Here is a 13,929-nt window from a genome sequence, read left to right on the forward strand (position 1 = left end):
TGGTCCACACCTGCAAGGGGCTTTCAAATTCAACAGGGAACCAGAGATGCAATTTCATTCAATTTTAATAAACCAACTCATTATGTCAGTTATGTTGTAGGTTCATAACAATCACTGATACAATCAGTGCATCTGTCCAACTCAAATGCTTTTCTCTCTAGAGGATACATACGAGTCTACATCTGGTGCAAAAATACATACTATCTATGCTTGGTTTACAATTATAGCCTGAAATCAGGGGCGTAACAAACACCCCCACAGCCCCTGCAGTGCGGGGGGGCCTCTCAGCCCTGAGTAGGTGAAGGGGGCCCCTCAGCCTTGAGTAGGTGAAGGGGGCCCCTCCGCTCCTCGGTGGAGATCAGATCTGTGCGTGAGAGGCTCTGAAGCAGGTGCAGGCTGTCTGCAGCCTGCTCCGAGCCCCTCCGCTCTGACCCAGGACTGAAGAGAAACAATGTTTCAACTTACATTGTTCCTCTTCAGTCAGAGTCAGAGCCACGAGCTGGAAAGAGGTAGCGGTGGGGGTGCGGAGGGGTGGGGGGGGGGTTGGGGGGCAGGGGCAGAGACAGCATTCTCCACGGCAATGCTCAAGGGAGAAGGGACGAGGCAGCAACATGGTGCCCTCAGGTAAGAGCACACTTGTTAGAAGCCACACTACTTTGTGTCTGCCCTCAGTCAGGCGTGTTTAGTAATTGAACTCAGTATGCCAAGTTGTGTTTGTGTTGCTCTGGTTGCAGAGGAGAGGCGGGGACATTATAGTGTGAAGGTGGCTGACTGTTCTGGATGCCTAGGGTCGGGCTGAAGACGTCTTGGGTCTTGATTGTCTTATTTGGACTTATTAAAAGTAATGTGCCATGGTAGAGCAATACACCTTGTTTGCTGTCCCAACAGACAGTGGAGAGAGAGAGAGTGGACAGCTTGGAGAGAGAGAGAGTGGAGGAAGTGAATGGAAAGAGAGAGAGAGTGGAGACAGAGAGTGGTCAGAGAGTGGAAAGTGAGAGTGGAGAGAGTGAAGAAATTGGAGAGAGAGAGTGGAGAGTGGAGAGAGAGAGTGGAGAGAGAGTGGAGAGAGAGAGTGGAAAGAGTGGAGAGATTAGAGAGAGAGTGGAGAGAGAGAGTGAGTGAGTGGAGTGAGAGTGGAAAGAGAGAGTGGAGAGAGAGTGGCAAGAGAGTGGAGAGAGAGTGGAGGGAGAGTGGCAAGAGAGTGGAGGGAGACAGTGGAGGGAGACAGTGGAGAGAGAGTGAAAAGAGTAGAGAGATTGGAAAGAGAGAGTGAGTGGAGAGCGAGAGTGGAGAGAGCGAGAGTGAAGAGAGCGAGAGTGAAGAGAGCGAGAGTGAAGAGAGCGAGAGTGGAGAGAGCGAGAGTGGAGAGAGAGAGAGTGTGGAGCGAGAGAGTGGAAAGAGAGAGTGGCGAGAGAGTGGAGAGCAAAAGAGTGGAGAGCGAGAGAGTGGACAGCAAGAGACTGGAGAGAGAGAGTGGAGACAGACAGTGGAGAGCGAGAGAGTGGGGAGAGAGAGTGGAGACAGAGTGGAGAGAGAGTGGAGAGGTTGGAGAGAGAGGTGGAAAGAGGGAGAGACAGTGGAGAGAGAGTGGAGAGGTTGGGGAGAGATTGGAGAGAGAGTGGAGAGAGAGTGGAGAGGTTGGTGAGAGATTGGAGAGAGAGTGGAGAGAGAGTGGAGAGATTGGAGAGAGAGAGTGGAGGGAGAGTGGAGACAGAGAGCGTGGCGACAGAGTGGAGAGAGAGAGTGGAGAGAGAGCGTGGAGAGAGAAAGTGGACAGAGAGAGAGGAGAGAGAGAGGGGAGAGAGAGTGGAGAGAGAGAATGGAGAGAGAGAGTGGAGAGAGAGAATGGAGGGAGACAGTAGAGACTTTGGAAAGAGAGAGTGGAGAGCGAGAGAGTGGAGAGCGAGACAATGGAGAGAGAGAGTGGAGAGAGAGAGAGTAGAGAGAGAGCGAGAGCGGAGACAGAGAGTGGAGAGAGAGTGGAGAGGTTGGAGAGAGAGAGTGGAAAGAGGGAGAGACAGTAGAGAGAGAGTGGAGAGGTTGGGGAGAGAGAGTGGAGAGAGAGAGTGAGTGGAGAGAGAGAGTGGAAAGAGAGAGTGGTTAGAGAGTGGCAAGAGAGTGGAGAGAGAGTGGGGAGAGAGTGGAGAGAGAGTGGAGACAGAGAGTGGAGAGAAAGTAGAGGGAGACAGTGGAGAGAGAGAGTGGAGAGAGAGAGAGTTAAAAGAGTAGAGAGATTGGAGATAGAGAGTGAGTGGAGAGAGCAAGTGGAGAGGGAGAGTGGAGAGAGTGGAGAGAGGGAGAGTGGAGAGAGGGAGAGTGGAGATAGATAGTGGAGAGAGAGAGTGGAGAGCGAGAGAGTGGAGAGCGAGAGAGTGGAGAGCGAGAGAGTGGAGACAGAGAGTGGAGAGCAAGAGAGTGGGGAGAGAGAGTGGAGAGAGTGGAGACAGAGTGGCGAGAGAGTGGAGACAGAGTGGAGAGAGAGAGGGGATAGAGAGTGGAGGGAGAGAGTGGAGAGATTGGAGAGAGAGAGAGTGAGGGGAGAGAGAGTGGAGACAGAGAGAGTGGCGACAGAGTGGAGAGAGAGAGTGGAGAGAGAAAGTGGAGAGTGAGAGAGGAGAGAGAGTAGAGAGAGAGAATGGAGAGAGAGTGGGGAGACAGAATGGAGGGAGACAGTAGAGAGATTGGAAAGAGAGTGGAGAGCTTGAGAGTGGAGAGCGAGAGAGTGGAGAGAGAGAGAGTGGAGAGAGTGGAGAGAGAGAGAGTGGAGAGAGAGAGAGTCAAGAGAGAGAGTCGAGACAGAGAGTGGAGAGAGAGAGTGGAGGGAGTGAGTGGAGAGGTTGGAGAGAGAGAGTGGAAACAGAGAGAGACAGTGGAGAGAGAGTGGAGAGAGAGTGGAGAGAGAGACAGTGGAGAGAGTAAGACAGTGGAGATAGAGAGGACAGAGTAGAGAGATAGAGAGTGGAGAGAGAGTGGAGAGAGAGTAGAGAGACTGACTGACTGACTCAGAGACTGAATACTGACTGACTGAGAGACTGACAGGCTGGCTGAGAGACTGACAGAGAGAGAGAGAGAGAGAGACTGGCTGACTGACAGAGAGAGACTGACTTACTGACAGAGACTGACTGACTGAGGTAGAGAGATACTGACTGAGAGAGAGAGACTGCCTGACAGAGAGAGAGAGGCTGACAGAGAGAGGCAGAGGCTGACTGACTGAGATACAGAGAGACTGGGTGACTGACAGAGAAAGAGAGCCTGATCGACAGAGAGAGGCTGACTGAGAGAGAGAGTCTGACTGAGAGAGACTGACGGAGAGAGACTGACGGAGAGAGACTGACTGACAGAGAGAGAGAGACTGACAGAGAGAGTCACTGACTGAGAGAGAGAGAGACTCACTGAGAGAGACTGGCTGACTGCGAGAGAGAGAGAATGACTGACTGAGAGAGACTGACAGAGGGAGAGAGAGAGACTGTCTTGAAGACTGACTGAGGGAGAGGGAATGACTGACTAAGAAAGACTGACTGACTCAGAGAGAGAGACTAGGAGAGAGAGAGACTGAGAGACTGACTGACTAGGAGACTGACTGACTAGGAGACTGACTGACTGAGAGAGAGACTGACAGAGAGAGAGAGACTGACTGACAGAGAGACTGACTGACAGAGAGACTGGGAGACTGACAGAGAAAGAGAGACTGACCGACAGAGAGAGAGAGAGACTGACCAACAGAGAGAGAGAGACTGACTGAGAGAAAGAGAGACTGACAGAGAGAGACTGACTGACAGAGAGAGTCACTGACTGGGAGAGAGAGAGAGAGACTCACTGAGAGAGACTGGATGACTGTGAGAGAGAGAGAATGACTGACTGAGAGAGACTGACCGAGGAGAGAGAGAGAGAGAGACTGTCTGGAAGACTGACAGAGAGAGTGACTGAGAGAGAGAGACTGACAGAGAGAGAGAGAGAGAGACTGACAGAGAGAGAGAGACTGACTGACTGAGAGAGAGATTGAAAGAGAGAGACTGAGAGAGAGACTGACAGAGAGAGGGACTGACAGAGAGAGACTTACTGACTGAGAGAGAGACTGACAGAGAGAGGGAGACTGACTGACAGGGAGAGGGAGACTGACTGACAGAGAGAGAGACAGACTGTGAGAGAGAGACTGGCTGACAGAGAGAGAGACTGACTGACTCGAGAGACTGGCAGAGAGAAACTGTCTGAGAGACTGACTCACAGAAAGACAGAGACTGACAGAGATAGACTGACTGACTGAGAGAGACTGACTGACCGAGAGAGAGAGAGACTAAAAACCGAGAGACTGACAGAGAGAGACTGACTGACAGAGAGAGAGAGAGATAGAGAGACTGACAGAGAGAGAGAGAGAGACTGACTGACTAAGAGAGACTGAATGACAGAGAGAGATAGACTGACTGACTGACTGAGAGAGAGAGAGATAGACTGAGAGACTGTGATGGAATTTGGGTCAAAGAGTGTATGAAGCTATGCAATGGCTCTTAAGATTGCTATTGTCTACTAATACAAATGTATTATCAAAATGTGCTCTTTGTAGTTACATCTGCTTTTGAAATACTGCATGGTCGCTTTGTCTAATGTTTTAAAACAGAAACCAGAAGGAGCAGTGGATGCACTTTTGTCAAAACTGAGCGATGAGTGGTCCCGATGTTGTATATCATGACAGGAGTCTGCATCAGGAAACCCACCTAACATTGAGCAAACTTCCCTGGCGTACTGATGGCAGGGACCCTATAATGAATGCACCACCACCTATGATAGCCTGCCGGCAGACTACGCCCAACCTTTAACTCCACCATCCAGTGTTACTTATAACGGCTGGATTGGTGACAGTGGCATAACAATAGTCCGCATCCCCTGCAGTATGGCGGGTCGCTGGCCTGAGAGCTCTAGACTGGCACGGAGGATGGGAGGGGGCCCCCTCCATGTAGTTTGCAGGGGGGCCCCCTCAAGTTTCGTTACGCCTCCACGTTTATATCTATTGTCTACAGAATTTCACTGGATAGGCAATGTGCACAAACAGTAATTATAACTGTCCATTTGGAATTAACCATAAAAAGAACAAAGGCTCTTCAAACAGACCAGAGTTGTACACGTAATCAAAGTGATGCTTCGCACCATTTAACGGGATGCAAAAACAATTCCTTGTACATGATGTTTGTGTATTAAAAGCACCAATATCAATACACCGTGTTGGCCCAGTCCATCTAAATACACAGAGTTAGCAAGGTCACACAGCGCTGTGGCAGTATCACAAGGCGCAGGCCCAGTATTACAAAGCAGAGCCCCACTATGAAACAGCACTCCTTTACAGTATATTGGTGGCCCAACTTCACCAACCAGCTCACCAACGCCCAATATCCCAAAGACCTGGGTCACAAATGCTGCCTACAACATTGTGGAGTTCCAGCATCCCCCACAGGGATGACCAATGAGTGCAGACCCAGCATCCCCCACAGGGATGACCAATGTGCACAGCTGCTAATCTATCAGATTGATTCAGCGGATCCTTTGCCTCCGTCTGGTGTGGTCCAGACACACAGCGCACTGCATCAATACGCCCAGTGCGTATACGAGATACTGGGGATGAAGCCCTTCAGATGAGGACCCACCAAAACTGTGGGGCAGGTGGGGGACATTACCTTGTGTACAGGTATCAGCCAGTGAAAATTTAAAAAATTGGCAAACAGTTATGTGCGAATGTGTGCGTCGGGTCTGTTCTGGAGGAACTGCCCCTGCACCCCCTTCATGGTAGTAACAATAGGTGGAGGGACCATGACACCTCACAACAACAGAGCCATTGTATAGATGGCAGTAGAGGGAAGGCTTGGGGATACTTTTAGACACAATAAGGTTTCAATAATGTTATTTTCCAGTTCGCTTTTATCAGAAGGAATAGAATATTATGAGAACGTTAAAATGTAATTTGAAGCGAGCAACCTCCCACCTACATCATGAGTTTTGCCATTAGGAGGGGAGTGCAGCTTTCTGCAAGCTAACCTTGATCTTTTCATAGGCTGTGCCCAGGGCTTGAAATGGAACAATAGAAGTGCAGGTACTCTGTAACACAGTACCTGCTTGTTTCTCAGAAGTGCTGGTACTCTCCTTCTAAAAATAAAAAAAGTGCTGTACTCAGTACCAGCCCATTTAAAGCACTGGCTGTACCTCTACTGGGAACAAAGCACTGAACAGAGATCTGAATTGACTGAGCCGAGATCAGATGGGACTAGCCAACACCCCACAGGACTGGACCAGAGATCATCCAGTGCTGGCCTATATCACAGCAATGGCTCACAATCAGGCCAGGATGGCTCAAGATCACACGGTGCTGAGCCAAGAACACACATTACTGGCCAAGGATTACACACTGAGTCAAGGTCACCCAGTACTGAACCAATATCAGACACTACTTGGCAAAATTCAACTAGTTAATGGCCCAAGTTCAGGTGACGCTGAATCAACACCACCCAGAGCTTAGCCAAGATCAAACACTGGAGAGCAAAAGAACAGTCAAAATCATGCATGACTGAGCCACGGTCTCAAAGCACCAAGTCAATCCAGTATAGTGTGGCTCAGTCTTGCCCGTCACTGAACCAATTTTACTCAAAACCAGCACAAGATCATACATTCCTTGCCTAACGCAACACAGAGGCACAGAATCCGACACTGCTGGCCCATGATCAAACAGCGAGGGCCCATGATCAAACAGCGAGAGCCCAAGATCAAACAGTGCTTGACCATGACAGTACTCATATCACACTGAGCAGATTACAAACAGTTCTGAACCTTGTAAATTTGTACCGGAAATCCTGTGGCATAGAAAGCTTAGTCGAAACGGAATATGTCCCTTTAAACGCAATGGGCGGCTTACACATTTGAGAGGGACATAGAAGAAGACAGGTTATTAAGTGTCTATATATGCCTTGCCCACAGTGCAGAGGGAATGCACACATAAAGGAAGTTTGAGCAGGGCTTTAAGTGGGATGACAAAACTGGATGGTCTCCTAAAGGGGCGTGGCCAGTGTAATTAGGGGCGTGGCTTTATAACACGCAAAAAATCTGTGTTTAGCATAGTGTGCACCCGACTTGTATTTTGCTGTTTCCGTCATTGCATCCAGATATGTGATACAAGTAACATCATACTTACAAGAAGTAAGAACTATTGGCTTTGTCAATGGTTATTAGTTGCGGCATGACGTCATGCCAGGTGAGCGTTGTGGAGGAAGGGTATTTTCCTTAATGGATTTTGAAAGAGCAGCAACATTGTGGTAGGGTCATCAGGGCTTTAATTGGAAGCTTTTTAAATGTTATATCATATAACATTTAAAAAGCTTCCAATTAAAGCCCTGATGACCCTACCACAATGTTGCTGCTCTTTCAAAATCCATTAAGAAAAATACCCTTCCTCCACAACGCTCACCTGGCATGACGTCATGCCGTAACTTTTCAGCTTACGTGGTTTTAAGCCACACCCATAATTACATCAGTCACCCCCCCTTTGAGAGTCCCCACAGTTTTTTCATCCCAGTTAAAGCCTTCACTGCAAGTACCAGGGCACGAGTCGGGGTACCACGCGGGTGGACGGCATCCCCCCACTTATTTTCCAGGGTTTTCCAGGGTGGACGCCGTCCACCCTGCTCAATCAAAACGCCGTCCCGCTCCAGACTTTCCTTCGTCCCCGGCCTCGCCTGCTGCCTGCCCGCCTCCTGCCTTCCTGCAATCAAAGGCTGCTAGAAGCGCAAGAGCAGCCCCACCCCGCCAATTGTCACTTTGTATGGGGCTGATTGCCACATACAGAATATCAATGGGCCAGTTTGGGGTGTTACAGCATGTGGTGAGCCGCTTCCTGCGAGTAGCGCCGCCGGCAACATTAACAGCTGGTCAAGGGCATTCCCAAAAATCTCACCAGAAGTATGCTGCTTGCCACAGGGTCAGGAGTCTCTCTCTCTCTTCTTTTGGCATATGTTGAAAGCTAACACGATGTGCAACATTTGAAAATGAACGGAGGGTGTAATGTGTTTCAAATAAAAGTTCGATTATTTTAAGACTGTTTTTTCACACAGTATTGTCTAAAATAAAAAAAATCTGAGCAGCGAAGGCTCTTGCAGGGCTGTTAATCGGTGAGTCGAGTTCCCAAGAGGTATGTTAGTCCCTTCTCTCCAGCCTGCTTGCTCAAATCAGAGGTGAACACCCCGCAACTGGCTGTGCATAAAAGGCAAGAACCACTCGCTTAATTACTGGAAAGGTGAGGAAGCATGCACCACTCCACTGTAACTTTTGGGATTCATAGCCCTTGCACAAGAATCCACAGACACCCCGGAAATGTTTCTTTTGTGACTGCTTTTTTAAACATGTTTGTGCACTTCGGTATATTCAACACAATATTCACCATAATATGATGCAATCGTTTTTCAGTGAACGAGTGTAAAAGTGTTGGGTACCCTAATCTCATGCTGCTGTATCAGCCTTCCATCTTCACTAGATCGATAACATTATGATAATTAATTTGTCTAACAATACATATCAGGTATGACACCTGACAAATGTACATTTCTTATTGTCTTACAGGCTGGATGGGTGAAAGGGTAAATGGTTGGATGGATGAGTGAATGGATGGGTGGGTGGAAGAGTGGATGGATGAGTGAAAGGATGCTTGGGTGAAATGGTACACGGTTGGATGGATGAGTGAGTGAATGGATGGATGAAGGGATGGATGACTGAAAGGATGGATGGAAAGATAGACTATGGATAGGTTTTCAAATAGTTGAAAAGGTTTGGATATGGATGGGCACACAGATGGAAGGACAGAATGAATGGTGAAAGACTGCATGATGGATAAAAGAATTAATAGATGACAAAAGGCCTCACCCTGTTTGCCACGCCTGCCCTAGACAATGGAGGTTCAGTTGAATCATACAAAAGTATTAAAAAAAGGCTCCGATACTCAGCACATCGAAGCGGGGTAGGAGCGGGGTAGGCGCAAATTTGCGTGCACAAATTCAAAGCGCAATTCATGAGTTTATTTCAGTCACTTTGAGAAGAGCCAAAAACTGTGGGAGAAACCATGGGGGGGGGAGAAGGCGACGAGGAAAGGGTTAAAAGAGCAGCAGGCAGGGGAGGGAGGTGCAGGCGGAGGGAGTGGATGGTGCAAGCAGAGAAGGAGATGATGCAGGCTGAGAGGGAGACGGTGCAGCCAGAGGGAGAGATGGTGCAGGCAGGGGATGAGATGGTGCAGGCATGGGATGAGATGGTGCAGGCAGGGGGTGAGACGGTGCAGGCAGAGGGCAGATGTTGCAGGCAGAGGGCAGATGTTGCAGGCAGAGGGCAGATGTTGCAGGCAGAGGGGAGATGGTGCAGGCAGAGGGGAGATGGTGCGGACAGAGGGAGAGATGGTGCAGACAGAGGGAGAGATGGTGCAGGCAGAGTGGAAATGGTGCAGGCAGAGTGGAAATGGTGCAGGCAGAGGGAGAGATGGTGCAGGCATGGGATGAGATGGTGCAGGCAGGGGGTGAGATGGTGCAGGCAGAGTGGAAATGGTGCAGGCAGAGTGGAAATGGTGTGGACAGAGGAAGAGATGGTGCAGATAGAGGAAGAGATGGTGCAGACAGAGGGAGAGATGGTGCAGGCAGAGTGGAAATGGTGCAGGCAGAGTGGAAATGGTGCAGGCAGAGTGGAAATGGTGCAGGCAGAGGGAGAGCTGGTGCAGGCAGAGGGAGAGCTGGTGCAGGCGGAGTGGGAGGGGGAGATGGTGCAGGCAGAGGGAGAGATAGTGCAGGCAGAGGGGAGATGGTGCAGGCAGAGGGGAGATGGTGCAGGCAGAGGGAGAGCTGGTGCAGGCAGAGGGAGAGCTGGTGCAGGCAGAGGGAGAGCTGGTGCAGGCGGAGTGGGAGGGGGAGATGGTGCAGGCAGAGGGAGAGATGGTGCAGGCAGAGTGGAAATGGTGCAGGCAGAGTGGAAATGGTGTGGACAGAGGAAGAGATGGTGCAGACAGAGGGAGAGATGGTGCAGGCAGAGTGGAAATGGTGCAGGCAGAGTGGAAATGGTGCAGGCAGAGGGAGAGATGGTGCAGGCAGCGGGAGAGCTGGTGCAGGCAGAGGGAGAGCTGGCGCAGGCAGAGGGAGAGCTGTTGCAGGCGGAGTGGGAGGGGGAGATGGTGCAGGCAGAGGGAGAGATGGTGCAGGCAGAGGGAGAGCTGGTGCAGGCAGAGGGGAGATGGTGCAGGCAGAGGGAGAGCTGGTGCAGGCAGAGGGAGAGCTGGTGCAGGCGGAGTGGGAGGGGGAGATGGTGCAGGCAGAGGGAGAGATGGTGCAGGCGGAGGGAGAGATGGTGCAGGCGGAGGGAGAGATGGTGCAGGCGGAGGGAGAGATGATGCGGACAGAGGGAGAGATGGGAGCCATCCTATTCAACAGATCTCCCTGCCTTGCATTTGTCCTGCTCACACCTGTCATGATGTCACTTCCTGTTGTGACGTCACTTCCTGTCGTGATGTCACTTCTTGTCATGATGTCACTTCTTGTCGTGATGTCACTTCCTGTCGTGATGTCACTTCCTGTGACCACGCCTAACTTGGAGAGTCCCCCCACTTCTTTTTTTAGGACTTGTGCCCTGGCAAGTACCTTCTAATTGCATCAGCATTCATGAAGCTGAACTAATACATATTTTTCCGGATGTATTCTGTTGAGTTCTAACGAAATACAGTCAGTTTTGGAAACGCATTGCCATTGCAGATGTGATGTCACGAGTAAGGGTAACATGTTCGAGCTATCAAAGATGTCACGTGACCTCGTGTCATTTGAGAGCAGAATACAGAATCCCTCTTGCAGCTGGTACTAGTAGTTTTGCTTTATAGGCATCATAAAACCGCTCCCTGCTACTGTTATTGGCACTTCTGTACGTTTACAGTCTCCCACCGCGCTTGACAGGCAATAAAAAAAAAAATACACCGTGTTCAAATAATCACGCGTTGTATGTGAACATAGCGCTATAAAGTTGCCTCCGGGCTTTATATCGGCGCTACGGAAAACGATACTACGATGCTGCAGAGACTGGCCTGTATCATGTCGGAAACGACTCCAGCTCCAGGCAATAAGTTAAAACACATAGAGGGTCAACCTCCTGACTGAGGGGGTGAAGTGGGGTGGGGTGGCACTTACCATCTGCACCACTTTGAGCATCGCCTGCACGGTCCGGAGGTAGCCCCTGTCGATGGGGCCGGAGTCCTGGGACACCGTCACGGTGCTGGCGCTGGTCCGGACAACGTGCACACTCATGGCTGGTCCGGGGGTGTCCGGTGCCGCAGCCCCCTGCCCTGTGACTACTGCGACCCCCTCTCTCACTACAACAGCTGCTGAGCCCTCCGGCACCCTCACTCACTCAAGCCCTGGCGCCCCCTCGAGACACTTCTGCAGCCCCTGGCGTCCCCGGCCGGCTCAGCCTTTCCTCCACCGGTACCCACTTCCCCTTTTAATGCTCTCCGGCGCTGCCCTCCACTTCCTTAGCACTCACTGATAGCATCACCCCACCCATCTGCCTACGCCGGGTATCCCCTCCCTCGCACTCCGTACACCTCAGGGTCTCTCTGCTGTAGTGAAGAAGTTACTCTGCGTTCAGCTTCTGTGAGCTCTCGCCCATCATTAGTTCAAAATTCAGCTTTGTCCAAAAACAGGCAAGTTTAAGAGGACCCGGTCTCTCGACTCTCAAAGGCGAAAGAGCGCACGCCATATGCTGCGCGTGGTTCTTAAAGTGCCCTTCCTTTATCAGATGCCCCGCGCCGACGTTTTACCACAGCAGCCTCTGCCCTGGCAGGTACCCTCATGCACCCCTCCTCTCTCTTGGAAGACCCTCCCCCGTGCGTTCCTCAGCTCTCTGTTTTCGTGCCCACCTCCTTCGCAGCACTTTCTCCTCTTTCCTGCGGTCGGTGTCGCCAGGCCCGCCCCCTACACTTCCTCTGTTGCTATTACGACCACCCCCCGCACGTGTTGTCGCTGCCCTCTCGCCCCAGAACTCCCTTGCTTTGCCCAAGTTTCCTGCTCTCTCTTTCTTGTTATGTCCATCCACCGCTGCACCCAAACTTCCTCCCTGCTTCCTCTACCCTACTTTTCCCTTCCACAGACCCGGTGCTCCCCCTGCCTGGCGCAGGCCTCCGGTACCAGGCCCCCCAGGTCCTGCCCGCCGCAGGATGAGACGCCCCTTCAGGCCTCGGTCCCTGCCTCTTGCCCACACGTACACGCCCAGCAGAGGAGGGAGGGGCGGGCGAAAAACTTCCTGGCTGAAACAGACACTACATTCAGTGTAGTCCTGATCGAGCGGGCCTGCGCGCGCGTCCTCGCGCACAAGCACACTTCACGAAGCACTCGATTCTAAAGTCAGCATCCGACACCCGGCAGCACGGCCGGGGCTAAACTGACCACACCCGCCTAGCGGAGCGCGCTGCTAAAAATGTTGTTCGTTGACAGTGAGTTCTCCGTTTAAATGTTTTTTTTAGCTCACAATTTTCTTTTCCTAATGCTAAAAATAACGCCTGGAGAAAATCTCCCAGGACTTGGCTACAGGTCTATAATCGCAGTATATAATACGCATAGCTGCCAAGTTTCTAGGCCCAGTCTAGATCTTTTCTTTTGATTTCTGTGACTTGTAGTCCTGTGTTATAATTAAGGCTCCCTATTTTCCGTTTTTATGGATTTTTACAGATAAATACAGACAGACAACAATGTGTTTCCTGTCTGCATTTATTTTTAAAAGTCGATAAATACAGAAAATGGTGCTTCTTTTAAGTGACTTTCCGGGCTGTTTTTTATGAATTATAGGCCAGCAGCTGAGCAGATGGACAGCATGGGAAATATGGAGAGCATGGGAAATTAAAACAAATGATTGCATTTCTTTAAATAACAGCATATGTCAGCATACATTTGTGGTATAATGGTAGTATTTACCATTGGATGTATTGTTATATAATATTTGGCAGCATAAATAGCTAAAACACAACAGACATCAAAGTATGAGTGGGCTCCTATCAGTTAAATAAATATGGAAATGTACAGTTTTACAACTTCATTTATATACAAAACACAAAATAAATATGGATAAATGCAGAATAAATTGGTCAAAAATATATGTGGATAAATACAGACGGAAATGGCCAAAAAATAAATACCATAAAACCGGGAGCCCTAGTTATAATGGATCACACAAGACTACAAGCCCCAGAATTCAAAGGAAAAAAACCTGACTTGGAGCAGCACAACACAAATGGACCTGGGAAACTTCGCAGGGCTGAGTGACTGGAACTGTAAGGTTTGGGGCCAGGATTGGTGGGTGGTGGAATGGACATAAAGTGCCATCTTAGGCTTTAATTATGAGTGGCGGTATACCACCTGCAGGATAAACTCGGGGAAATTGTTCCGGTGTTGTACAAGTGGCACACTGTCTTTTGTCTGTAAATTTCTAGACCAAGAGACGCTGGGTGGTATTTTGACCTTGGCAAAACTGGACTTGAAGCTCGGGGGAGACTCCACATCTCCACCTGCATGCATGGGGCTCGCAGTATGGCACATACTATGTAAGAAACGGAATAAAGAGCCCTGCAGCGGGAGCACAGCAGGTTTTAAACCACACCAGGCAGAAATACACCATCAAAGCCACACACAGTACTCATCAAGGTATACATTTGAAAAGAAAGGGACCTCCCCTAATCCATTTCGTCCTCAGCATACACACAACCAGGACTGAGGCACTAGTGCACAAGTTCGTCCCTCTGTTCCAAGGTGTCAGGTGCCAAAAAGGGATTAAAAGGTGCCTTCACAGTGGCAAATTCACAGAGGCTGTCGCCTCTCTGTTACATTTTGATTGTGAGAAAATGCTGTTCATCATTCTCTGGGGAATGTTGAGTCAGCATTCTTGAACTCT

Source organism: Lissotriton vulgaris, chromosome 10 (genome assembly GCF_964263255.1).
Source record: "Lissotriton vulgaris chromosome 10, aLisVul1.2, whole genome shotgun sequence".
Lineage (NCBI taxonomy): Eukaryota > Metazoa > Chordata > Amphibia > Caudata > Salamandridae > Lissotriton > Lissotriton vulgaris.